Source organism: Vombatus ursinus, unplaced genomic scaffold (genome assembly GCF_900497805.2).
Source record: "Vombatus ursinus unplaced genomic scaffold, bare-nosed wombat genome assembly UNPS02015175.1, whole genome shotgun sequence".
Taxonomy (NCBI): domain Eukaryota; kingdom Metazoa; phylum Chordata; class Mammalia; order Diprotodontia; family Vombatidae; genus Vombatus; species Vombatus ursinus.
This window is the reverse complement of record NW_020954953.1, coordinates 2,964,362-2,991,474: the sequence shown is the minus strand read 5'-3', so window position 1 is coordinate 2,991,474 and position 27,113 is coordinate 2,964,362. Positions and strand designations below refer to the sequence as shown.

The 27,113-nt window shown below is 35.8% G+C and overlaps 1 protein-coding gene across 2 annotated transcripts in view; it reads right to left on the bottom strand.

The window, feature by feature from the left end:
* Positions 1-27,113, bottom strand: part of LOC114031508 (T-lymphoma invasion and metastasis-inducing protein 2-like) — a 288,383-nt gene that overhangs the window by 179,849 nt on the left and 81,421 nt on the right. For both annotated transcript variants that reach the window (XM_027846621.1, XM_027846622.1), the window contains one exon: positions 2,392-2,484. The gene's annotated coding sequence lies outside the window, so the exon portion shown is untranslated. The remainder of the gene's footprint in view (positions 1-2,391; positions 2,485-27,113) is intronic.

The window sequence follows — 27,113 nt, the reverse complement described above, 5'->3', positions numbered from 1 at the left end:
TCCTCACCAGCATGAGAACAGGTGGCTAATATCATAGTATATCATTAAGAAAAATTCCAGTACAAAACAGAAGTACATACAAGTTTTAAAAAGCAGATTGATCCTTTCAAATATCCTAAGAGTAAAGTTGTGGGTCAGCTATTGCAAATCTTTAAAATATAGAGATTAATGCTTGCTCACAGGTAGGTAGTAGCGAGCAATGTTAGGCACTTAAGAGAAGAGACGCAGCTGTTTATGCCTCCATGGGAAATTTTTTTTCCTATTTCTTGCAATCACAACGAAGATTGCAAGAGAAGTGACTGAAATTCAATGCAAGTTATTTAGGAGCCTCAAAAAGAGAATCTGGACTGATCCACTTCTCCAGTGAGATCATTTTCTGATCCCCAAGACTGATTGGTCACTATAGTTACTAATAGTTTAGTTTCTCTTTAGTGTTTTTTTACTTACATTTCCATTTTAGTTGTGCAAATTGTTCTCTTTACTCATTCCATTCTATACTAGTTCATTCAAAGCTTCTTGTGTTTCCTGTAATTCTTCACATTTTTCATTTCTTTCTGCATAGTAATATTCTGCTCCACTCATCTAACAGTTTGTTCAACCATTACCCAATCAATGGGGACCTACTTTGTTTCCAGGACTTTTAATACCACAAAAAATGCCACACTGACACTTTTCTGTCTTTGACATCTTTAGAGTAGATTCCTAGTAATAGGATAACCGCATCAAAAAGCACTAGGAGGTTAGTGGATTTTGTTTCATAACTTCAAAATTTGTTTTCCAGAAGGGATGGATCAATTCACAACTTTGTCAACAATATATCAGTGTGCCTGTCACCATACAGCCTCTCCAACACTATTTTGATCATTTATTATCTTTGCCAGGTAGGGTTAAATTTCAAAGTTGTTTAAATTTGCATTTCTCTTAATGATGTAAATTACTTTCATTTGCAATTTTTCTTTTGAAATGTTGGTTCTCAATATTTAACCACTTATCCACTGCACTTATCCAAGTGGTTCTTGGTTTTACATACTGCCATCAATCCCCTACATAGCCTTGATATTTTTCAAAGATATTCAAAGGAAATGTTTCCTTTACTCAACAATTTATCTTAATAGTCTGCTAAACTGATTTGTTATTGCAAAAGCTTGTTAATTTTATTTAACTGATATTGTCTATTTCGTCTTTTGTGATCTCTGGAATCTCTTATTTGGTTACGAAATCTACTCTTAACTATAGTTATGAAAGGTATCTTCTTCCATTCTTTATTTTTAAAGTGACATGAAAATTTTATATTTAGGCCACATATATTTTTGGAGTTTATTGTAATTTATGGTTATTGATTGTTATTGATTTTTGTATATAATCCTGGAAAAAAAAAAGGAAAAAACTGCCATGTGTGTAAAATTAAAAAGTTTGATTATGAATAATTGGGTCTTGGGTCAGCTAGGTGGTGCAGTGGATAGAGCACCGGCCTTGGATTCAGAAGGACCTGAGTTCAACTCTGGCCTCAGACACCTAAACTAGCTGTATGGCTCTGGGTAAGTCACTTAACCCCATTGCCTAGCCGAAAGAAAAATAAAAAATAAATAAATAAGAATAATTGGATCTGTCAAAAAAAATCATCAAAAGCATATAATCATTTCTAAGAAAATGGACAAAATAACTCCATAGACCCTGTTCTAAGCATATGTTTTATTATATACCTAACACTTTGGAACTTATTAAACAGTCAAATGATACATTTTATATCTAAACTATATTTCTATATGTAGGTATTTATGTATGCATGTATTACACACACAAAGAGAAATCACATAAGTTATCTATATACTCATACACATATGTGCATATGTGTGTTTGTGTGTATAAAATGGCCTCAACTGTTGGACTACCAAATTTTTGAAAGTGATATTTCAATGTACTCAAATCTCCTTAGTTTATCTCCTCTTAGAACTGTAATTACTCTATTCTGAAACAGTTCTGCTTTGGTTCTAGAAGGTTTAAATGTTCCCTGTCAGTCTTCGGCAACTAAAAGGATTGAATTTAAAACTTGCCATGATAGATCCTCTCCATGTAAGGCCCCACTGGGGATTCTTAGAGCATTTTCCACCTTCAATGGGATCATGTGGCACACATCAAATTTAAGTGCATTTGTAAAAAGCTACTTAGAAAAGAGTAGAAGGATTTGAAGCCTCTTTCTCTACAGGAACTTCAATTATCTGCACTCAAAGAGGATGGGAAGGAGACAGATGTGACTTTTTAAACTCATATCCTTTGTACAAACAGCAGTTAACAAAGCTTATTTGGGGATGAAGTGGTTAAGGGACTAAATACTGACTAATATATTATACTCTTTAAGCTTTAGGAACATATGGATTGGCTCAACCTTACCCAAAGAGGAAGTACAGAAGAAATACAGATTAATCATCCATTCATCCAGAAAATATCTCCCGAAAAGGTGGCAGGTGATCAAGTGACACAGCTCTGGAAAAGAAAGAAAAGAAAGGAAGGAAGGGAGAAAAAGACAGAGAGAAAGGGAAAGTTAAAAAAAATTTAAGGAATACATTTTTTAAGCTAGAATCTTCTAATTTAAATTTATTTCATTAGCAATCAATAAAAAAATCTCAATTCTATTTTTAAAAGAAATTCTAAAAGAGTAATTAAAGGGACTAAGAGATAATAACTACTGAATCATATTCATTAATTGGGCAAACATAATGCCAGGCTACCCACCACAAAATGGCACTTATTTGAAAATAGTCACTTAGGCTTCCTTTGACGCAAAAAGAATTGTACCTGAAGATCTTGGATCAACTTCATCAGTTATTGCTAAACTCATGAGTCCAAAATATATCAGTGGTAGCATCTTTTATGATAGATATGTATTCATATCCATTAACACACACATGAGAACATATGAAGATGATGATAAGTTATTATCTACTTACCAATAGGCTATAGGACCATAACCAATAATGCTTAAAACTAAAGTCATATACCCTGTACAAACAAATCAATTGACTAATCATGAAGGGTTGCTTTTATACATCAGCCTACATGCATAACCTTAGGCAAGTCACATAACTTACCTGGGGACCAATTTCCTTATCTGTAAAAACAGGAGTTTCAGCTACATGAATTCTAAAGCTTCTTTCAGTTCAAATAGTCTAATATCACATTATGATTTTGTCTTCAACCAATTGGACTACTTGTAGAGCCATATATTATTGGGAACATTTCCTTGAATTAACCAATAAAATTACAATTCAACCATGGATCAAAGGAAAAGGTTCCAGAAATTATTGTAGAGGATGCTATTGGTTGCTCTGTTTAAAATTATGCCATCTTAATTTATGTGACTAACTGTGTGGACCAATCAAATTCTAGGTCTCTAAGTCAAAATATCAAAGAGTAATCCCTTTACTTTTTACAAAATGAATCTTCATCAGAAAGAGGTCCATTCTTTTCATAGTACCCCTATGATACAAAGACTGCTTGAATTTTATAAAAATGTGAATATTATTGAAATGTACTTATTTCATTTAAGGATAAACTTTATCCTTAAGTGAGGAAAGAGGACTTCATAAAAAATGAAAAAGATCCATACAAATTTCAATTATTAAGCTCTAAACATTAATGATATTCCATGTTTGAACTGTCTCTGATGTGCTACAAAAGAACATAAAATAGCACTGAACAAAATAAAGACAGGAAGAGAAACTGGAATAGACCAAGTGGATGATGAGTAGGTTTGTGCTAAAGGTGGCATAATTTGGGGGAATGGGGCATTAAACATCAATCCTTAATATCTTTGAAAAAGGGGAAAATATCAAAAACTTTTTTCGGGAAAAATATGAACCAAAAAGGTGGACTGACAAAATAGAGAAAATATCCCTAACTAATGATGCAGATATCTTCTTTTTCCATCTGTCCAGAATCTTTATGAAAACAGTCTACACACTCATGAAGGTATCTTTGTTGTTGATAAGAAAACAGGCTTTCGCAAACTATATGCTACAATAAACTTATATTTACAGTCATTCAAGTGACTAAAGGGTATAGAGATGGCAAGATCCTCACAATGTATATTATCTTTGTTGAATATCAAAAAATTATTTGATTCAGTAAAGAAAAATACACACTTCAGTAATTCTCCTAGGCATCTTCCTCACATTTAAAATTATTAAAGACCCCTTGAAAAATGTAAGATAATTTTGTTCAATAATCCCTATTAATAAATATCAAGTTGGCATAAAAAGGGAGAGGTATACTTGACAAGGCCACTAGGTGGCGCAATGTATAGCATGCTGGGCCTGGAGTCAGGAAGGCTCATCTTCCTCAGTTCAAATCTGGCCTCAGACACTTACTTGCTGTGTGTCCCTAGACAAGTCACTTAACTCTGCCTCAGTTTCCTCATCTGTAAAACGAGCTGGAGAAGGAAATGGCAAACCACTCCAGTGTCTTTGCCAAAAAAAACCCCAAATGGGGTCATGAAGAGTTGGACACAGATAAATGACAAATGCTATCCAAAGGTATTGGCTACTGTCATGTTGGATGTTCAGGACAGAATCCAAATGGAAGGATTCCCAGTAGTTGGTGACATCCTCTAGATCAGTAGTGTTAAACTCAAAAAGAAATGGGGGCGAATGAATCATACATAAGGATCTCTGAGGGAAGCATATTGACTTAAAACCAAGTATTATCTAGGTTCTACTGTATTTTAATTTATTTTGTTAAATATCTCCCAATTACTTTTTAATCTGGTTCAAGTCACATTAACAAGTATTGTGAGCTGCAATTCAGCCTGCAAGTCTGACATAGATTTTCCAGTTTTAACATAACTATACAGTAGTTACATTAAGCCCCAGAATATGGCAGCTTTACCTAAATGAGATCCATCATTACTCAAAAGAATTAGTCCTAATTGTTAACACAGTAAACACTGATCTTATAAAGATTTCTATTGTCTAGATCATGATATACAGTTGGGTGAACCATCAATACATGTTTCTTGGATAGACACTGTAGATGGACAATGATCTCACTCAAGAATTAAATAAGAGAAGAATGGGCTACACTGCATTTGGTAAACTACACAGTATTTTTAAAGACTTCAACCTGCTCCCTGAAACAAAGAGCCACTTTTTCATATCAAGTAATGGTACATGACTGTCAATCATGGAATACTACAGTGGCTGAATAATGAAGATTACAGTTTGCCAAAAAGGCAACGAAGAGGTGCATGGTGGGCATGATATACTGTAGCATACAACCAACAGAGAATTGTACTGCAGGAGTTACACAAAGAATGTTATCAAACAGAAGGATGACCGGAAAAGGAGGTGGATAGTCACGAAGCAAGTACAAAGAAAACTGATGGATAGTCTATGTGGTGCACTGGTACCCAGACAACGTCAAGAAAGGAAAGCTCCACAGTAGATGGACTCCCTCTGGAAAATTTACATGAAAGACACAGACAGGAAGCAAACAGGAAGAAAAGGTGGGGATGGATTACAACCTGCTCTATTACTGGGAGTACCCACATAAATTAGATCACAGATGCATTGAAGTATCTTTATACACATATATGAGCATATATACATATATATACACACATATATCTATATAGATATTTAGATATATAATTATATGATGGAATTAATCTGAGAAAAGCCAAAGGAAAAAGATACAATCAACAATGCTTTCAAATCGAAAGTGAGAGTATGAAAATGGAGTAAAGTTATGGGAACCATGCAGAAGATTTTATTTATTATATTCTAGATCAGGGATGGGGAACCTGCAACCTCGAGGCCACAAGTGTGGCCCTTTGAGTTTGGATTCAATCAAAGGGCTGCACATGAGCCCCCTAGAGGACCATATGCAGGCTTGAGGCTGCAGGTTCCCCACCCCTGTTCTAGATAGACAGATGTATAGATAAATAGACAGAGAGACAGGCAGATAGATAGAAAGGATGTGAGAGTTCTAATTTTTATATATACAGATGATGGTGGTTTTGACATTCCACTGGCAAGAAATCTTATTTTTTTTTCAAAGAACAAACATTGTAGACGAAAAAAGAAAAAGAGACACCATTATTTGGGGACAGGGAGAGAAAGAGGAAGAAGGGAGAGAGATGGACTCCCCAAATAAGTGCCTTCCCCAAACACTAAACTTTTCATATCTTCCATCAAAATATTTTTAAAAAAAACCATCCCAGAGCACTATATGACCTAAAGGGTTTTTTTTTTTTCATTTTTGCTGCTTTGTTAAAGAAATGATTGGTATGTTCCTGCCTAAATTAAGAGTGTCATATGGTGAACTCAGACCCCTAACGCATAGAAACAGTCTGAGCACATTAAATCCATCTTCAACCAAGCAAAAGAAATAAATATCCATCAAATTGCCCAAAGTCAGTGAAGAAGATCTGATTCTGACAGATTGGAATTTTTAACATCAATGTGATTTAAATTCAGTCCTAGCTTGCATTTGTATCACACCACTGTGAGCTGGATGAACAACAGACGGTAAAACTTGGCTTCTTTGATTACTGATCATTTGGGATTTAAACAACTTGTACTCTAAACGCTTCGAATGATAAAAATTTAAAGTTAAATAAGAACACAGACACTATCTAGTCTAATCTCTCAATTTTACCAACATTGAAACTAAGGCCCAGAGAAGGACAAGTGACTTACCTAAGAAGATACGGACCTGTGACTACAATTTAGACGTCTTGACTCTCATTCCAGTGTTCTTCCACTATTCCACATCAAAAGATGGCAGGAGTTGGTTCCATAACTCTTTCCCTATTTTGTTCTCCTAGATATTTTTTCTGCTTTATGTAGATCAGTCACCTAACTATTTAATGTTTAAGGAGTGAGGTGACTGATTTACAACAAATGGGTACCTTTTGCAAGTTTCAATTACTGGCATCCAATATTCCTTCAGTCAAAAGCAGCCTACCCTGAGATTTTTAGTAATCAATGTTTCACTTAGCCCAGAAGAACTAGTAAACCAATAGGATATAATCACTTGCCCACTGCTACCACAGTGTAAAAATTGACCTTTAATGCAAGCCAATCAGTACTTATCATTGTAGGTGAATGCAATTAATTATATCATTAAATTATAATATACTAAAATAATTATACATTTAATTATAATTAATTGAGAATATACCTATTCCTGATCATGCAGTCTAGTATTTTAAAATTTTGCCCAAAGATGATTTAGATGAAGTGACTCTACTGAGTTCTAAGATTTTTAAGGAGATTTGTGGATTTCAGCTAAAATTCTCCAAGTGCACCCTGTTAAATTACTATGATAATTTAGTATAATGCCCAAGTAAGTTTCACCAGGCTTCATCCTCTAAATTCTTAAATCTTGTAGGGACTGCTTTGGCAGTTGCTACACATATCTAAATTTAAAGTACTTGGAGTTTTTTTTGCTAGTAATAATAAATGGTGGTGGGTTTGTTTGTTTTTTAATTCATGTCAACAGAATTTTCAAAAGATTTCATTGATGGCTCTTTCTGATCTTAAAACAGTTGAAACCACGAGCTATAAAAAGGTGGGGGGAAAGTGGAGAGAAATGGAAGATAATGTCTCCAAACATTTATAATATCATCATGATTTAAAAGGAATATATCTTATTTTCTCCCTCAGTTTTGAAGATTTCTTAGTTTTAACAAAGCTGAAAGGTTTCTCTTCCCCTGCCAACCCTCACCCTCAATCTTAAGCCCAAAACTGTAGTCTTGGAATTTCTATTCCTCACAAAGGAAGTCCAAGAGGAAATCCACACCTAATGTAACACTGTAACATCAATTTGTAAAGCTATTGTCAAGGTCTGGTAGGTTCACAGTTTTCCCTCTCAGTATTTATAAAACTTTCACTACCCAGTGGCTGCAGACTGTCAAGGATCTGGAACACACTTATCACAACAGTCCATTCACTTAGGGCAAGTCTTTTGGGGAAAAGTAAGCTGAAGTTACTACTTAACCCATGCCCTTAAAAAACACATCTTTTCTCTTCCCTACTCCCTTCTGGCCCCCACTTACCTTCTAGATGTTTCTTTAGCTACTGAAATTCACTTGTTTTTCAAATCTTGTTTCCACTTTCTGGGGGAATAGGGTGGAGGTGGGGAAACAGTTTACTGTCCTGGATTTACTTGAACCTCACCATCAGTACTGCTTATCAATTCAGATACTATTTGTAGTGAAACAAACCAGTAAGTGGCAGGGGGAACATTTTCCAGGGGCAATCTCTAACCTATCATTAACTCCTTGTGAGTCACTAATCAGTAGAACTTGATTCATTTTCATCTCTAGCTTCAGTTCAGATAGAGATCATTTATTATCACAACCTGCCTCAAGTATAGCATGAAAGGCTTAAGAAACATAACAAATAATTCAACCAAAGGCATTGACTCAGACTACATCAGTACTATAACAGTTTTCACTGCTGACTGACAGGCACAGTGCACAGAGCTAACACCATCAAATGCTAACCATAACAAAGCAAGGGTGTACAGTCCTTCAGCAGACCATAAAAAGTAAAGAAACATTCCATTCACATCAAAAGGGTGACTAATTATGACGAAAAAGGGAATTATAGCAGTTCACTCTGAGTGTCAGAAATTTGGATATATGGAGCAAAGCCTTTTCTTCCATATGATAAATCAAAGTTCTCACCATTTATAAAGATCTATCACATGTGAGAAGTCCCCCCCCCCAAAAAAAATAAAGCAAGGATAAGTGAAGGGCTGGGAAGATCAAAGAGAATTTCATCTCAGAAAATGACATAACAGTGCAACTCATTCCATTCCCAAGGTTGGTATACTTTCAGCTAATTTGGATTGAGGTTGGAATTAGCCTGGCTGGCATTTCAGTAGTGGGCATTAGAAGGTTTACTGTTTTACTAAATTCTTCTTCTGACAAACAGATGCTCCCTATGATGAGGCCAGTGACACTGGCCTTCTCACCATTCCTCACGCAAAACATTCCAATTCCCAACTTAGTGCATTCTCACTGGCTGTCCCCCACGTCTGAAATTTTCTCTTCATCTTTCTCTCCTGGACTTCCTGGCTTCTTTAAAGCGTCAACTAAAATCCCATGTTTTATGAGAAGCCTCTCCTCATTGCCCTTAATTCCAGAGCCTTCCCTCTGTGATTAGCCATTTCTCCTGTATATATCTCGTTTACACGCAGTTTACATGTTGTCTTCCCCACTGGACCAGGAAGTCTGATTTTTGCCTTTCTTTGTATCACCAGCACTTGGAACAGTGCCTGGAACATAGTAGGTGCTTAATAAATACTTAACTGACTTGCCTTGTGGGGAACTGTACTGGTCACTGGAAATACCAGTGATAAGGATGTAGGTTGTAAGACAGGACATACAACGACAAACAATGTAATAAAGGGAAAAGGCCGAAAGTGTCAGAGGAGTGGTGTTATAGCTCAGAGGAAGTTACTCCATCACCAAAGGCCAGGACACCCACTGGAGATGCCATGAGGGTATTATCTCTCCAGTTCCTAAAACAGAGCATGGCATATGGTAGATGCTGAATAAATGCTTATTGGTTGATTGAGGATCCTCAAAGGAGGGAGAGGAGTTATATAAATGGATAGATAATGGGAAGGGAAGTTTAATCAGAGAGAGTAACACAGAGAGAGTAATCAGAGAGAGAGAGAAGGGCAGCTAAAGTGCGGGACCTGACGTCTGGAAGGCTCATCTTTGTAAGTTCAAATCTGGCCTCAGACACTCACTAGCTGTGTGACTCTGGGCAAGTCATTTAACCCTGTTTGCCTTGGTTTCCTCAGTTGTTAAATGAGCTGGAAAAGGAAATGGCAAACCACTCCAGTATTTTTGCCAAGAAAACCACAAATGGGGTCATGAAGAGTTAGATACAACTAAAATGACTGACCAATAAAAGCATCCACCCCAGAAAAAAGAAGACATGAAGGTGACAAAGAATATAGTAGTTTGGGGAAATAATAAACACACACACACACATACATACATGTGTGTGTGTGTATATATATATATACATATATATATATGTATGTATATATGTAGAAATACTGGCTGAGGCAAGACTAAAGAGGGTTCGGAATGCTAAGATAAGACATTTGAACTTTATCCTGAATGCAATGGGAAAGAAACTTGAGGGCAGGGGGGAATATGAAAAGGAGCGTTTTAGTCTTGAGGACTCATAGGATGATACATTTAGAATTTAAAGTGACATTAAGAGATCATCCAGTTCAATCCTCCCATTTTACAGATGAGAAACTGAGAAACTGAGATCAAGAGAAGTTAAAAGACTTGAGTTACAAAACTTACAAAAAAGTCTCTTACAAACTCTCGTGGCTTTCAAAGCCCTTCATAAGCTACCCCTCACCATCACCACCACATTTTCAGTATTTTCTCATATCCTAATCCCCACCATGTACTCTTCATTCCAGTGACATTGGCCTCCTTGCTGTTCCACGAACAAGACACTCCATGTCTCAGCTCCCGGCATTTTCTCTGGTTGTCCCTATGAGTAGAATGCTCTCCCTCCTCAGCTCCACTTCCTGGCTTTCAAATCCCAACTAAAACTACACCTTCTACAGGAATCCTACTGTCTCCCTTCTGTTAATTATTTCCTACATAGCTTGTATACAGCTTGTTTATACATATTATCGGTTTGCTTGTTGTCTCTCCCACTAGATTGTGAGCTCCTTGAGGCCAGTGTTTGTCTTTTGCCTCTTTTTGTATCCCCAGTGCTTAGCAAACTACTTGGTACTAGTAGGAGCTTAATAAATTCTGACTGACTGGTCCAAAGTCACACAGATAAGCGACAAAGACAAAATTTGAAAAAGCTGGTCCTCTATTCCAAATACAGTACTCTGTTTTTCAAAAAAAAAAAAAAAAAAAAAACACCCAGCTCCAAGGCAACTGCTGGAAGTTTAGGGAGGCTTAACCAAACTCAATGCCCAGGCTAGCATTCTGGGTCCCTCAGGTCTTTTTTCAAAGGAAATCGACCCACCTCTTCCAGGAGCCACAGAATGAAAGATGTTGATAAAGGTCATGCCAACCTCAGCAATGAATTCAGGTGAACATCTATTTGATTTGTTGTGCTGGAAAGACTGCCAGATTTGAAGGTAAAGGATCTAATTTGAATCTAAGCTCTTCCATTTACTATACCTATACACATGACCAAGCATAAGTAATTTATTTACTTCTTCTGGCTTCAATTCCTTACTGACAAAATGAGATCATCTCTAAGGTCCTTTTCTAGATTATGATTCTATGATCTCTGTGTCAGTATCAGTGACAGAGATAAAGCTATGCAGTGTGAGATTATTCTTCCTTTCCATTCTTACATTATTATATTTATCATTTTAAGGTCTTAAGGCTTCTTTTTTTTTGTACATGAGATAGGGGATATATATCTATGTGTACATAAACATATTGTTGTTATGAACAACATAAAAACTGAACAGTTGTTTTCATAGAATTTAGAATTAAATTCTAAATTCCATTTAGAATTTTCTTGGCAGAGATACTGGAGTAGTTTGCCATCTTCTTTTCCAGTTCATTTTACAGATGAGAAAACTAAAGTAAACAAGGTTAAGTGACTTGCCCAGGGTCACACAGCTAGTAAGTGTCTGAGGTCAAATTTGAACTGAAGTCTTCCTGACTCCAGGTCTGACATTCTGTCCATTATGCCATCATTCTATCCATTAAGACTTTACGTATACATATACATACATGTATATATACTTCAGAAGTAGAAGGCAGGGTGGTGTGAATAAGAAGTGTTGACCTTCTTTCTTCTTTCTATCATCTCTAAAACAAGTACCATACCAACATTCAATCCATCATTCAACCAACATATATTTAAGTCATTATCATGATCCAAATAATGTGTTAAGTACTGGGGAGAAAAAGAAAATGCACTAACAGTCCCTGCCCTCAAGGAGTTTATACTCCAGTGGGGGAAACAACATGTATCTAAATAGATACATTTACACTTTACATTTACCATCCATATGGTGGCAAAAGGAAGAGAAGGGGAAGGAAGAAGAGAAAATGAAGAAAAGTATACAGGAAAATATCATCTGGAATTCTTTTCAGGTGCTCAAAAGAGGCAAAATAGAAAAAGGCTCGCAAAAGAAATAAGGGATCTTAACCAATGCTCTCTCTTTTTTCCTTATCATTCCACGTATTACCAATTCATCACCTCGCTAATAGATGACTTGGGCATGCTATAATCTTTTCTTTATATCAGGAATGAGGCAAACATTTGCATTTCTAAAATACCCAATTATGTCTATGAGTCAAAGAAAATAAACCTAGTACACAAAAATTGGAGAGTTATAATGCAGAATTGTAGCTTTCAAACAGCATAAAGAGCTACTGTTGAAAACTCGTATTTATTAATCATATGATTTTAAATATTCAGAGTAGCTTGCTCAGTCTTTAGATATGAAAAATGGTTTAGCTTTCCTTTGTGTTAAAAGAATAACTCATTCCAATTCCAAACTATAACACATTAGAATAAGATTTATAAGCCTTTGATTTCATTACTGCTTCAACTGTTCCCTGTTCTCTTCTTTCCGTCTCTATTTCCTACCACGCTAGTCCAGGAAATTATCAAAAATCATTCCTGGACGTAGTGCAAAAGTCTCAAAACTGGTCTCACCGACTCCTCTCTCTTCCTGGCTCCAACTCATCTGATATACAGCTGCTAGATTAATTTAAATACTAAATTCATGTCATTCTCTTGTCTACAGGATGAAGTATAAGCATCCTCGTATTAAAAATCCTCCACAATTTAACCCTATGCTACACATAATTTGACTTCTCCACTAAGCCTGGCCTCTCTTTTTCATTTTCTCCAAATTCAATTCAATTCAACAAGCATTTATAAAGTACCTACTATGTGTTGGTGCACTGGGCTAGGTCCTTCAGTCACAAAGACCAAAATGAGACAGTGCTTAATCAGTAGAAATTTACATTTCTACTAGGAAGATACTTCTATATACAACACAAGGGAAATTGTGCTAACAACTGGAGGAGGGGGAGAAGAAGAAGGTTAAAAACAATCTCATGTGGATAACAGCACCTGAATTGTACTTGGAAGAAAACAAGGGTTTCTTCTAGGCAAAAGGGAAGAAGAAATAGATGGTGGAACCACTTGTTCCAATGCATGGAGGCAAGAGATAGAATGTCCTGTGTAAAGGTGAGAGATAGAATGTCAATGATATTCTTGAACATGACATACTAATTTTCCAAAGTTTATGTTTCTGCTACTGTTTGCTCCAAATCCATCATTGGGAATACCTTTTTCTTTTTCATTCTCCTATTCAGAACCTATCTAAGTCATCCAATAATAAGGCAAATATCACACAGTGGAAAGAGTTCAAAAGGCCTGTGCTCAAGTATGGTTCTGCCACTTAAAATGTGTGTGAACCTGACCAAGTCTCTCAACCTCTCTGGGCCTCAGTTTCCTTACTTGTAAAACCAAGAACTTATACTAAATTACCTCTCAGGCCCTCTCAAGCCCTAAGTCTATGGCAATGTTAATAACTCATGTCTACATAGGTTTGCAAAATGCTTTCTTCATCACACTCTATCTCATAGTGTTATGAAACTCTGAGAACCTTAAGGTGCAGATATGATTTGTCATTATGATGAAAATGGAACTCATCAAGGTTAAATGATTTGTCTACAATCACACAGTTATTCGATATCAGAGGAGTGACTAGAAACCAGGTCTCCTGAGTCCCAAATCCGAGTGTTCTTTCTATTACACCATGGTACCTTACTGAACTCCTACAGCTGATGTTCATTCCCAGTTTTCAAAGAGGACCAATGAGGTAATGAGGGTGATGTCTTGACTTGTCTGTGAATTGGATTTAAGTAAGGCAAAGCTGCGCAGTCATCAGCCTCACTCTCTCTTCCAAAGTCAACAGAGTTCAGTGGCAAGACAAAAGTCAAGACTGGTGATGATCTAGAACTTGACGGCAAGTATTCTGCATTTCCTATCTCCCATTATATTATAAATTTCTAGACAGAAAATGGAATCTTCTTTAGCATCATCTTTAGCACCTAACTAAAAGTACTGCATAGAGTACATAATTGATAAACATTTGTTGAATAAATTATCATTTTCAATACACAAGCAATAGTGACATGGATCAAATGTTCTTTCAAGTAGAAAGTTTAATGTCTACCACCCTGTTTTAGAACAAAGAAAATAATATTTTGAATAATTTAAAGACCTGTAGATAGTATAAAAGTGAGATGTATTATTTTTACAAAAGCAAAATGATATGAGAACTACTATATGGCACAGTGGATACAGTGATGGGCCTGGGATCAGGAAAACCTGAGTTCAAATCTAGCCTCAGACATTTACTAGCTGTGTGACCCTGAGCAATCACTGAATCCTATTTGCCTCATTTTCCTCATCTGTAAAACAAGCTGGAGAAGAAAATGACGCACCACTCCAGTATCTTTGTCAAAAAAAAAAATCTAAAAGGGATCATAAATTGTTGTACAGGACTGAAATGACTAAACAACAACAAAAACTATTAAACAACCAACCAGCCCCCAACCCTAATAATTTCTTATGTGCAATAGATTCTATATTAGAATTGGTAATGACCTATTTTAATGTCTATCATTAAAGAAAATATCTAAGACAAGGTATAATTTATTCTTCAACTTCTGATTACACTATTTTCAAAGCCTATTTTCTTCTTTGTTATTCACTTTCCTGAAAACAATAATATCTTCATGTTAAGGTTCATAGATACAAAAAAAAGTTGTAGTATCTAGTACAAAGATCACAGATTGTAGATTTAGAGCTGGAAGGAACCTCAGGTCAGCTAGTCCAACATCTTCATCTTATTGATGAGGAAACTGAGACACAGAGAAGTTCAATAACTTGCCCATGATCACAAAAGCAGCAATCAGAAGAGCTGGGATTCAAACCTAGCTCCTGTGACTAAATTTAGGGCTCTTTGCATTTATTTCAGCTCCTTGTCTCTAAGAAGAGCTATACCTAAGGCAAAATCTGGCTGGTTCAACAAACGGTTCAGCAAAGAAACTTTTAATAAGTTTCAGCCATGTGCATGGCACTTTGCTAGACACTGGCGATACACAGATAAAATAAGACAGTTCCTTCCCTCTGGGAGCTTATAACCTAATAGGAGCTGTGAGAAGGGGATAAGACAAAAGACACAAATACTGAACTGAACCTTAAAGGAAGGAAAAGATTTCAAGATGTGTGAAAAGCCAGTTCCAAGTGTGAGGAACAGATAAAAGATCGATTCTATTTTTCTAAGTCTACAGTGATTTCACAGAGTTGAAAGTTTGGTGAGAAAGAGGTTCTGTGTAATGTCTAGAGAAATTCTGGGTTCTTTATTACAATAGCAGCGCTATGTTTATGGGAGACTAGAGTTCAGTCCTAGAAGTTCACTCTTCTATGATGGGAGCACTGTAAGATTTCTCCTCTACATAAACTCCATTTCCTCTGAGAATACAGTCATTTCCCCTCCTCCTAGGGAATCATTTGAACACCTACAACTTTGAGAATTAAGTTGTGCAGTTGGTTTAGAATGCAATATCAAACACTGTCAGTAAGTGTGACCTCTTCATGAAAGGAGCTTCTTGAAACTGAAAGTTCCTTAAGTTCCAAGATTTGACTTATTTGAAGCAAATTTACCTACTTTATCCATTCCAATAACTAATCCCAATGTACCAATATGCAAATCAAACCTGATTCAAATTCTTTCATTGCTGGACTTTCATTAAAAATGAGCGTCCCTAAACACACAATAACAACCAACAAGAGTTGAAACTGAGGTTTGATGGGGTTAATAAATGACCAAAGGAGGGGAAAACAGTCAGACCTCAAAAAGAAGGAAAGGGAGATTACAACTACTTCATTCCTACTGTAAGCAGTCATTAGTTTGGAGATTAAGGTAGTTTTTACTGACGTGGCTCCCAGTGACATCTGAGGATGGGGTAAGTGAAGAGATTCACAGGTAGCTGCATCATATTGATGGCAGAGCAAAAGAGCTATGGTGTGCCAAAGGGGCAAGGGCAATGCTATGCACACATTGGCATTCTCTACTTGTACAATGAATATATTCCTGCTGTTGACTTTTCAAATCACAGTTTGTTTTTCACTAAGGAGGTTCTTAAAGTATTAAAAAATGTCTGTGTAAATGTCACCTATCTTTCCTCTACATTAAATAACAAGTCAATTTTTCATTTAACTTGAGAAACAGATTCTAACACTCATATTTTTTTGATTGTCAAGTTGCTTTTGTTTGTATGTTTTTAAATTTTCTTGAATATGATGTCTGGGGCTGGAGTTTTTGTTGTTATTGTTGTTGCTGTTGTTGTCATTGTTTGGTCATGGTGTTCAAGTAGTCCAGTGATTCTAATTTTTTTCTCCTTGATCTGTTTTCCAGGTCAGTTGTTTTTTGTTGTGATACCTTGCATTTTCTTCTATTTTTTCACTCTTTTGACTTTTTTGTAATGTTTCTTATTTTCTCAAAAAATCATTGCCTTCTATTTGGTCCATTCAGATTTTCACAGAGCTTGTTGCTTGGGCAATGTTTTGTACCTCTATTCCAAAGTGTCAATTCCCTTTGCAATTCTTTCTTTCATACTTTTCATTTCTTTTCCATTTTTCCTCTAACACTCTCATTTCATTTATAAAAATAAGTACTGCTGCTTGCTTCTGAATTTGCTCATTGTTTTATGCCCACACCAAGCCTAGGCACAAGTCCAAGCTTCAGTCCTCCTTGTATCTGTAATCGGAACCTGGGTAGTGGGTAACAAAACTACCTGATGGCAATTGTTCCCACAGCTTTCATAAATGGTGCCATGGTAGGAGTTTGGGATAGCATCATGCTTTTAAGCACAGCCTCTCCCTCAAGTGCTCCATGTGCAGTACTCTCCTGGCCAGACACCCCCTAACCAATGTTTACAGTCCTAAGCAACACAAATTCTAAGCAAGTACAAAAATACTTATAACTCCTTTTGAGGTGGCAAAGAATGGAAATCTGAAGGAGTGACCATCAATCAGGGAATAGTTGAACAACTTGTGGCATATGGGTATGACAGAATACCACTGTGTTGTAAGAAATTATGAAGAGAGGGGGGCAGCAAGGTGGTGCAGTGGATAGAGCACTGGTCCTAAAGTCAGGAGGACCTGAGTTCAAATCTGGTCTCAGACCAGATACTTGACACTTACTGGCTGTGTGACTCTGGGAAAGTCACTTAACCCCAATTGCTTTGCAAAAAAAAAAATTATGAAGAACATAGGTTCAGAGAAACCTGGGAAGAGTTATATGAACTGATGCAAAGTGAAGGACCAAGAGAACAGTTTATACGACAACAATATTATAAAGATGAACAACTTTGAAAGACTTAGGAACTCTGATCAACACAATGATCAACCATAATTCCAGAAAACTCATGATAGACCAATCTATCCACTTCCAGATAGGTGATAGACTCAGAGTACAAATGTGAAACTTTTGTTTTGTTTTGTTTTTGGACATGGTCAGTGTTGCTTGACTGTTTAGATTTGTAAAAGGTTGAGGTTTTTATTTTTTTTAAAGGGGGATATAAGGAGGAGGAAGAGAATTTGAACCTGAAAATAAAATTTAATTTTTAACTGAGTTTATTAAGCACTCTACTATGTGTCAGAGACTATACGCTAGGTTATGGTGAGGAGGAATGCAGAGACAAAAAAAAAAGGAATAATCCTTGCCATCAAGGAGCTTACATTCTATTTTCGATTAGTAAAATTTTAATTAACTTCAAAGGGAACTACATTTTTAAATTAGATAATATAGGCAACTGATAATATTTAAAATGAAATTTCTTTAAAGGAAAAAAATATAGAGCTATACACAGAAAAATAACACCACTTACAGGTTGCATTCAGCTTTTATACAAGGCCAATTTTTTTGGGGGGGGGGGAAGAATATAAGTTAAGTTTAGATCAAAATGGCACTAGTCATTTAAAAGATGGAGCAGTGAGGTGGCAGAGTGGATAAAGCACCGGACCTGGAGTCAGAAAGACTCATCTTCCTGAGTTCAAATCTGGCTTCAGATACTTGCTAGCTCTGTGACCCTGGGCAAGTCACTTAACCCTGTCTGCCTCAGTTTCCTCATCTGTAAAATGAGCTGCAGATGGAAATGGCAAACCACTCCAGTATCTTTGCCAAGAAAATTCCAAATGGGGTCATAAAGAGTCGAACATGAACTGAAATGACAACAGCAACAAAATTTCAAAAGATTGTGTTCTTTACATCTTGCGCCACATAAGCACTAGGAATTTTTATCAAGAATTTCTGAATAGCAGGTGTACATTACAGCAAATGCAGTGCAAACTTCAACATATTAGCACATCTTGACTTAAAATGGAGATGACATGAGAAACTATGAATTTTTTAAAATAGAAATTCCAATGATGCAATTGAGGAGTTTAACTGTTATTGTATCTTCAGGTTCTTTCTCCTCTTTGTAGCAGTTTATTCTGTATCAACTGATCCCTACCCTCTCTCACTAAAAATACAAAGTCCACATAAATTGGCATCAAATTACAATTACTAGATCTAAATTACTTGCATATCCCTAAAGAACCATAATCATAGGTTTTCATTAAAGTGCAAGAATTGTGGTTCTTTTAATTTTAATTATTTCAGCATGAAATTGGCAACATATTTCCCATAGGTCTTCTACTTCATGTTATTTTGTGAGAGTGAATAACTTAAATCTCAATTAGAAAATTATTTTATATATTCTTTTAAAGACATACTTTTATTGGTTTTTTAATAAAGCATGCATTATAAGAGAAGAGTTTAGAAAAAGATTTCAAGGACCTTCATTAATTGCTCTGCTAACTACCATCAACGCATGCTACAACCCCAGCCCAAATGGTTTATTTTCTCTAAGATTATGCACATGCCTTTCCCTCTGAAGAACCTGAAACCCAACTTCTTTTCTACCTCAGCCTCTCTGCCCTATATCTATGGTATCCCTAACTTTGAAAAGAATGGCACAACTATTTCTACTGTGAAGTGAGAGATTTGAAACTAGATGATGTCTAAAATATCTTTTGGTTCCAGACCCTATGAACCTACTAACCACCCAGGTTTCCACCCCTTTTAACTTTGCATCGCTCTGGAACCTAAGTATTTTCTTCCAAATCAAGTTTGTAGATTAGAACTCCATCATGTCCACCAGCCTATTGGCAAACAGCACTTTAGTTCGCATAGTATTTATTCTTTATTTTTAAATTTTATTGATATATTTTGTTTCACATCACCATGCTTCACCCTGGCCATCTTTAGAACTGACTTCATGAACCAAACTATCTCAACCAACACCTTTTTCACCTCGTGATCTTATAACAAAACTATTCGTGTTCTGGAAAAAATGTCAATTGATTGTCTTATACTCCATTAACTACCCCTATAACTTTCTAGATCCAAAAAGTATTCCCTAGACACCACTCCTAGAGGAGGAAATGGCAAACTGTCCCACTATCTCTGCCCAGAAAACCGTGAAGAGTCACACATGACTGAAAATGACTAAACAACAACATACAACTCCCCAAAATGTACTGTTTTCCTGCATGGAATATAAGCCCCTGGAGGAAAAAGATTGTACTTAAACTTAATAGTTTTTTAATTCATTCATTAAGCATATTCTCACGAGCCATCTCTTGTAACTAATATTTTGAAAGCATTTCAGGAAAATTAATCAATACACCAACAAAATCTAATAGGATATATAATGTTCCACATTCGTAATCTCCCACTTCTACAAAGAAGTGATTTTTTTTAAAATTAGGCAATGAAACTTTGAAGAACAACCAAAGAAAAAAATATTAAAAATTTTACAGGTATTTCCAAAATTACTGAACATAAAATTGTGGGGTTTTAATTTTTTTGTAGATTTTTTTTCAATTACATGTAAAGATAGTTTTCAACATTCATTTTATAAGATTTTGAGGTTCAAATTTTTTCTCCCTCCCTCCCTTCCATATCCCCTCCTCAAGACAGCAAGCAATCTTATATAGGTTATACATGGGCAATCATAGAAATATATTTCCACAGTAGCCATGTTGTGAAAGAAGAAACAGAACAAAAGGGAAAAGCCATGAAGAACAAAAAACAAAAAAAAAATTAAAATAGTATGCTTCGATCTGCATTTATACTCCATAGTTCTTCCTCTGGATATAGACAGCATTTTCCATCATGAATCTTTTGGAACTGTCTTGGATCATTCTAGTGCTGAGAAGAGCGAAGTCAATCATATTTGATCATTGCACAATGTTGCTATTACTGTGAAGTGTTTTCCTGATTCTGCTCACTTCACTCAGCTTCAGTTCATGTAAGCCTTTCCAACTTTTTTTGAAATCCACCTGTTCATCATTTGTTATACCACAACATTATTCCTTTACATTCATATACCACAACTTGTTCAGACATTCACCAATTGATGGGAATTTCCTCAATTTCCAATTTTTTGCCACCACCAAAAGAGCTGCTATAAATATTTTTGTACATGTAGTTCCTTTTCCCTTTTTTATGATCTCTTTGGGATACAGACATAGTAGCAGTATTGTTGGATCAAACGGCATGAACAATTTGATTGCCCTTTGGGTATACTTCCAAATTGTTCTCCAGAATAGTTGGATTAATCCACAACTCCACCAGCAATGCATTAGTGTCCCACTTTTCCCACATCTTCTCCAACATTTATCATTTCCCTTTTCTGTCACATTAGCCAAACTGATAGGTATGAGGGGATACCTCAGAGTTGTTTTAATTTGCATTTCTCTAATCAATAGTGATGTAGAGCATTTTTTCATATGACTACAGATAGCTTTAATTTCTTCATCTGAAAACTGCCTGTTCATATCCTTTGACCATTTATCAATTGGGGAATGACTTGTATTCTTAAAAATTTGACTCAACTCTCTATATATTTGAGAAATGAGGCCTTTGTCAGAAACACTGGCTGTAAACATTATTTCCCATCTTTCTGCTTTCCTTCTAATCTTGGCTGCATTGGTTTTGTTTGTGTAAAACCTTTTTAATTTAATTTAATCAAAATTATCTATTTTGCATTTCATAATGTTCTCTATCTCTTGTTTGGTCATAAATTCTTCCCCTCTCCATAGATCTGACAGGTAAACTATTCCTTGCTCCCCTAATTTGCTTATGGTATCACCTTTTATGTCTAAATCATGTACCTATTTTGACCTTATCTTGGTATACAGTATGCGATGTTGGTCTATGCCTAGTTTCTGCCATACTATTTTCTAGTTTTCCCAGCAGTTTTTGTCAGATATTATCCCAGATATCTTATCCCAGAAGCTAGAGTCTTTGGGTTTATCAAATAGTAGATTACTATAGTCATTGACTACTGTGTCTTGTGTAACTAAATTATTCCACTTTATTTCTTAGCCAGTACCAAATACTTTTGATGATTGCTGCTTTACAATATAGTTTTAGATCTGATATGGCTAGGGCCCCTTCTTTTGCATTATTTTTCATTAATTCCCTTAATATTCTTGACCTTTTGTTCTTTCAGATGAATTTTGCTATTATTTTTCTAGTTCTGTAAAACAAATTTTTGGTAATTTGATATAGCACTGAATAAGAAAATTAATTTAGGTAGAATTGTCATTTTTATTATATTAACTCAGCCTACCTATGAGCAATTGATATTTTTCTAATTGTTTAGATGTAACTTTATTTGTGTGAAAAGTGTTTTGTAATCGTGTTCATATAGTTCCTGGATTTGTCTTGACAAGTAGACCAAATATATTATAATGTCCATGGTTATTTTATATGGAATTTCTCTTTCTATCTCTTGCTGCTGTCCTTTGTTGATAATACATAGAATATATAGAAATGCTGATGATTTATGTGGGTTTATTTTATATCCTTTGACTTCGCTAAAGTCGTTAACTATTTCAAGTAGTTTGTAGTTGATTCTCTAGGATTCTCTAAGTTAAAATTGTGTTGTTGCACACTGTTGTGGATCACCCAAAGAGCAACTGAGAAGTTCATGGTAGCCATGACCAGGCTATAAAACACATTACCCATGAAGTCCCATGCAGGGGAAGTGGTGGAGAAGATGTCATCAGAGATCCAACATTAGAAAAGTAAATGGTCATGTAGCAAGAAGTTGATTGACAACTCATGTGCTCCATCTATATCTATGCAATGTCAAGATCGAGAAAAATCACACGCATGCACACACACAGTGCCAACATGTTAAGTTGACTGTGAAGGATTTATGGGAGGACATAGATAAAAATCAGAGGATGAGGATGAATATATGTATTATAATCTACCTGGTAAAACGAGTACCCACATTGATGAAATCACAGATCCAGCAAAGTTATCACCATAAATGCTCTAACAAAAGGACATCTTCATTAAGAATACTAATTGAACAGAAACTTGTGAATGTTTATTATGTGGGGTTTTTTTTTCTTTTTACTTAATAGAATTCTTCATATCCATATCATCAAAGCTGTCTTAATGTTGGTCAAGTTATAAAAGTATTCAACATTAAGCATTAATTTAATCATGGGATCGATGATCATCAAACTGGAATTAACTTGTTTGGTTCAGATGATTCAAACCAACATCCTTAGTTTAACTGGTTAATCAACTGACAAACTGACCCTGGGGAAGTCGTACTTTATTCAACTAGTGGGTTTAGTTTACTTTTCCCTTTTATTATTTAAAAGGGGTTTGGTGAAAGTTAATCAACTTCAAAGGCATTTGATCTTCTTCATTGAAAGACATTAATAAGTATTTTGTTATGTTTCAATCATACTTTTTGCCTTAAGGGAGGTTCAGAATTTCTCCATTTAGGATTATACATTATAGATAGGAAATAATCTGTTTGAAGTGAAATTTCTGATGCTTAATTACAGGAAAAGCAGATGGCTTACTACAGGATTAGTGGCTATGAGTTCTAATTCTATCTCCATGGTGTTGTGTAAACACACAATCCTGTGCATCAATTACCTCATCAGAAAAATGAGGATAGATATATATAATCTACCTGATAAATTAGTGGTATGATAGAAATTCACAATTTCACATACAACCAACCTCTTTTTTTGTTTTTTTTGAAAATTGAAATGTTCATATTTCCCAATTAGTTTGTTGATAACAAAAACAAAGATTTTAAACTATCTTTTGAACTTTCAAAAATATTAGTTTAAGTGCTTGAGATGACAAGAGAAAAAAAAAAGATCAAGTAGCATGAACTGTTGATTGTTAGGAGGAGTTAGGAAGTGAGATACTTTCAGACCCTCCTGAAAAGAGAAAAGATCATAACTATCTGGAACTGGAAGGATGGTTGTTGTTCAGTTGTGTCCAACTCTTCATAACCCCTTTTGGGGTTTTCTTGGTAAAGGTATTGGAATGGTTTGCCATTTCCTTCTCTAGCTCATTTTATAGATGAGGAAATTGAGGCAAACAGGGTGAAATGATATGCCCAGGATGACACAGCCACTGAATATCTGAGGCTGGATTTGAACTCACAAAGATGAGTTCCTGACACCAGACTCAGTACTCTTTCCTCTGTGTCACTTGATTGCCCAGGAAGGATAATCAGTGGCAGAGCTAGGATTTCAAACCCAGGTCCTCTGACTCCAAATCTGGTACTTTCACTTTATCATATTCAGCAATACCCTGTCTCAGCTAACCTACTTTGGGTTCTGCTGAAATGTGACTAAATTTAAAAATGATAGATGATATCTTGAAAATCTTTAATCTGAAGCATTCTTCAGAGGAAAATGGAGTGTCAACACTTGGCAAAGTGGCTCGAACATAGCAGGTGCTTTAAAATTGTTTATTGACTGACTGCTAGGTGAAATTGGAAGTGGATAATAAACATTCTATTACAGGGTCTTTTCATAAAGAACTGCTGTAGTTTTTAAGGACAGATACTTATTTGTATCTCATAGTCCTAGAGGGTTGCTGAGGGCACTCAGTAGTTAGTTATTCAGGGTCACACAGCCAGGAAGTGTTAGAAGGGAGGCTTGAACCCAGGTCTTCTCAGCTCCAAGGCTGGCACTCCATCCACAATACCACGATGCCTTTTTTAAACTTTTACATTTTAATCATAAAAAACCTAGGTTTTAAATACAATAGAAACAATCAGTAAAAGGCATTTGAAGGGAAATTTAATGGTCTCTTCTCATGGCAGATACTGACTTCGACTCTATTAACCACAGAAAACAACCTGCTCTTGGGTCTAAAGTAGACACCTTTTTTATCACAATATCTGAAATAAAAACCTACCGTGCACAACTTCTCGATATAATTATATTAACATTTAATAAATCTGCTTTGAAATCTCATTTCCAGCCTGTTTTCATCATACCTAAATGATTACAGCAAAATAATTGCATTGTTATAGTCCAAATGTTTCTCCAATATCCACAAAATATTAAAAGATCCAGTGAGGAAGCCTCCAGCATGTTAGTAGAAGCGCTACCAGAATTAATAGAATCACAGAGATGCAAATCTCAAAGGAGAAGAAGATGTGCACAGGTCACAATCTGCATTAGCAAACAAAGTATCCATGCCAAGGAGTTCAACTGTGGACCTATGAAAGTAACCAAGTAAAAGCTAATTTTTCCCATAGTAGGTGTTCAACAAATATGTATATTGTGTTCATTTTTTAAAATGTATTGACTCATCATTCTCTAGGTCCTTCTTACAAATTCGCTGCCCAGATAATAACATGTTTAAACTCACTAGATATAGTGATGCAAACATGAAAAAAGTAACATCTTTGTAAGTAAGGTCAGTCTCCACCTATGCCTCTGGGAAGACTCATCTTTACAAAAATTATCCCTTAAAAGACAAATGCAATCAATTAAGTTCACTGCTTAGAATGGTCTTCACTCCCACATTATTTATCACTGCCTTTTTTAATTTATCATAAAGAAATTAGCTTAAAGTTAGAAAGGATATTAAAAAATAATAAAAACAAATGAACACTGATTTGACAGAAATTAGTTTGCTTAAGCAGCTCTTTCTCTCATAGAGCTAGTTGTGGAAAACCAAAGAACCAAAAGCTAAGTAAATCAAACTGCAATGTTGTTTTTCGTGTGTTTTTTAAATAACTCTCAGAGAGCACATTTTTGAACTAGACAATTCTGAGGGTATAGTTCTAGACTCTATACAGTCAGAGAATAATAAAGTTCTTTGTTCATGTTACAAGCTAAGAAAAATGACTTGCTTTTTCATTTACTTTGCAAAACTATACAGTAACTTGTGCCTTTCCCAGTATAATTTGCTTTCTGAACATATTTGCATTTCTGTTCTTCTAATATATTTCTCTACCATACAAAACATTTAATTGGATAATAATATGGACAGGTCTTCCCAGTGACTTTTAAAAAACTGACTACCTTGCTTTTATTCCTTCCTCATTTTCCTTTGATCTCTTAGTTCAAACAACTATTTACTTTGCATGTGAGTGAGCACTAATCCTCCAATTGTAGCATGTACCCTTTTTGACAGGGATTATGTATTGATAACTGCTTTGCCAAGGAAATAAACTCCTTTCCAAAGACTGAGACAGGCAACTTCTGTAAGTCAGGGCCAAATAACGGAAAAATCAAGGCCCAGTAACTGCCAATCTGTCTTAGAAGTGTTGTAAGGTACCAAAATAGGTTTTCTTACCTCTCCATTTTTCCAATGTAGGGGGGGTAAATCACTAGAGTAGGGCAACTCATACAGTTTATAATTTATTGGAACATAGTAAAAGCAAAGATTTTCCAATTTTCTTGGGCACCAAAACTTGAATTGACTCACCCTACAAGACTCATAGCTTTCTTCTCAGCAGCTCTTACAAGGCTTGAAGAACAAGAGATAAAAATAACCCAAAGAAACCAACCAATTAATCACAATCCTAGGTTCCCAGATCTACTCCAGAAAACACTGATAATTTATTACAGGATATTTCTGGAATAAATAAAAAGCAGAGATATCACCTTGCTGACAAACGTCCATATAGTCAAAGCTATGGTGTTTCCAGTAGCAATGTATGACTGTGAAAGCTGCACTATAACGAAAGCCGAATGCCACAGAATCTACAATTTTGAATTGTGATGCTGGAAAAGACTTTTTAGAGTTTTTTGGGCAGCAAGGAGATCAAATCAGTCAATTCTTAAAGAAATTAACTCAGACTATTCACTGGAAAGAGTGTGTACTAAAGCTGAACCTTAAATACTCTTGCCACATGATAAATAGACAGAACTCTTTGGGAAAGACCCTGATGTTGGGAAAGATTGAAGGCAAAAGGAGAAGGGGACAGCAGAGCATGAGATGGATAGATAGTGTCATGGAAGCAACGGACATGAGCTTGGTCAGACTTTGGGAGATGGTGGAGGACAGAACATCCTGGCATGCTATGGTCTATGGGGTCACGAAGAGTCAGTCATGGCTGAATGACTGAACAACAAAACTTGGGGAATGTGATCAGACAATTAGAGAATCACAGTCCAACCCTTTCATCTTACTCATAAGGAAACAGAGGTCCAAGGAGGGGAAATAGCTTTCCCAAAATATATGGTAAGAAGTAGATACCTAGAGATACTATCCCAAAACTTCTCATCTCAAAGCCTCCGCTGAACATCTAACCCTCATATTAGAGCAGATGATTTAGAATCCCACTTCACTAAAAACATCTTTGGCTACATGGCAATAAGAATTCAATTCCCTTCTTACATTCCTCAAAGCTTCTCAACATCATCATCCATTCTCCTAGGTCTCTGGTCTGGTCACAAAGATGATGGAGTCCTATTCCCCAATAACACTAACTTCTATCTTCCCACACCCTTGATCTCATTCCTTCCCACTTCCACCAGGCCCTTACTCCTGTAATCATTACTCCTCTCTCTTTCATCTTCAGTATCTCTGTCTCTCTTTAATGCCTTCTTTCTAACTGCCTAAAACATGCTTAAGTTTTCTCAGCCCCAAAAAAGCTTTCCTTTGATCCATCTGTGCCCAGTGAACTACCATCCCAAGTCTCACATCTTCTTTAAATA